The sequence below is a fragment of the Gossypium arboreum genome, chromosome 10 (genome assembly GCF_025698485.1).
Source record: "Gossypium arboreum isolate Shixiya-1 chromosome 10, ASM2569848v2, whole genome shotgun sequence".
In the NCBI taxonomy this organism is placed as follows: Eukaryota; Viridiplantae; Streptophyta; class Magnoliopsida; order Malvales; family Malvaceae; genus Gossypium; species Gossypium arboreum.
Window position 1 is genome coordinate 103,030,597 of NC_069079.1, and position 1,992 is coordinate 103,032,588.

Sequence of the window (1,992 nt, forward strand, 5' to 3'; positions counted from 1 at the left end):
GTTCTTTTTTAATAATACCCCTAGGATATCTAACTGATCTATTAGCTAATTGAATATTCATCTTAGTGGGTTTTGGTTTCCCGAGACCAAATTGTTTGAACATTTATAAGGCATAACATTTATACTAGCCTCTAAATCAGCTAAAGCTTTTTCAACTTTTAAACTACCTATAAGATAAGGAATAGTAAAACTCTCTAGATATTTAAGCTTGTTGGGTAGTTTATTTTGGAGAATGACCAAGCAATCCTTATTGTGCTCCACAATTGACAAGTCATTTAACTTCCTTTTATTTGCTAACAACTCCTTTAAAATTTTTCATATTTTGGCATCTACAAAGAATTTCAATAAAAGGCAAGTTAATATGAATTTTTTTTAAAGGCTCAAGAAATTTACCATATTGTTCTTTTATATGGTCTTTCTTTAATGCTGCCAAATATGAAATTCGCGGTTTGTATTCTCTAACAACCAGCTTATGCTCTTTCTTGCTTTCCTTAACCCCATCATTTTTTTCAACAACTTCTAGATTTAGTTTCTTTTTAGGCTTGACTAACCCTTCCACTTTTCGAATAGTGATTGCGTGGAACTTGCTCCTTTGGGTTAGTTTTAGTCTTACTAGGTAAACTACCTTGTTGACTTTCCAAAACTAGTTTAGTGAGCAATCCAATCTGATTTTCAAGCCCTTGAACTGATGCTTTTTTATTTTCCAAAGTTGTCTAAGTGTTTTGAAATTGAGTTTCGGAAACCGAAATAAATTTAGCCAACATATCCTCAAGGTTCAGTTTCTTTTCTTGCTAATAAGGCTGCTGAAAACTCGGAGGGGGTTGTAACCTTTGATTACCTCGACTAATCCAAGAAAAATTTGGATGATTCCTCCATCCTAGATTATAATTATTGCTATAGGGGTTATTTTGAGGTATAGAATTATTATCCATAAAGTTGACTTGTTCATGCTCCATGCTTAAAGGGTAAACATTCTAGATTGATCATCCCTGCTCCAGTTGCATCACATTGCATTACTAGATTCATTGTGTTATTGTAACTCAAACCATCAATATTCTTACTCAATGCTTCCACCTGACTTGCCAACATAGCAACTGCATCTATGGTAAAAACACCACTTATTGCTTTAATCGGTTTTGTTCTCATGACTTGCCACTAACAGTTATTCAATGCCATCTCCTAAATAAAATCTTGAGCTGCCTTAGGTGTCATCTTATTCAATGTTCCACCTGTTGTTGCATCAATTAGTTGCCTAGTCGAGGGATTCAAACTACTTTAAAAAGATTTGAACTTGTAACCACAAATGTAGCCCATGATGAGGACACCTTCTCAAGAAAATCCCTAAATCTCTCTCATGCATCATATAATGTCTCCAACTCAATTTGAGCAAAAGAAGATATGTCATTCTCAACTTAGCTATTTTAGCTGGTGGCAAGTACTTCAACAGAAACTTCTCAGTCATCTGATCCCAAGTTGTGATAGAACCCCATGGAAGCGAATTCAACCACTGTTTTGCCTTGCTCCTCAAAGAGAATGGGAACAACCGTAAGGTATGGCATCATTAGTAATGCCATTAATCTTGAATGTGTCGCAAATCTCTAGAAAGTTAGCCAAATGAGTATTCAAATCTTCATCTTGCAACCCATCATACTGAACATACTGTTGTACTAGCTGAATTGTGTTCGGCTTAAGCTCAAAATTGTTTACAGCAATAGTCGGTCTGGCGATACTCAATTCAGCCCCAATTATAATCGGCTTAGCATAGTCAAACATAGTACGAGGAGTAGAACGTGCAAAAGACTACTGATTATTTTGATTATCATCCATCTCCATAGTAATGTCCTTTTGCTCTTGGTCGTCTATGAAACTCTATTGACCTTGCATTATTTCTCTAATTTCTCTATGATTTTTGCAAGCTATTTTTTCTATCTCACTGTAAAAAATTAACGATTCCAACGGGTTGTCTCTAGTCATAAACCAAAAGAACCTATA

General features: G+C 35.1%; 1 non-coding gene across 1 annotated transcript; it reads left to right on the forward strand.

The window, feature by feature from the left end:
• The first annotated feature begins 1,307 nt into the window (after positions 1-1,307).
• Positions 1,308-1,414, forward strand: LOC128282829 (small nucleolar RNA R71). Its single transcript, XR_008273183.1, has one exon. It is a non-coding gene; the product is annotated as a small nucleolar RNA R71 (small nucleolar RNA).
• Positions 1,415-1,992: the final 578 nt, after the last annotated feature.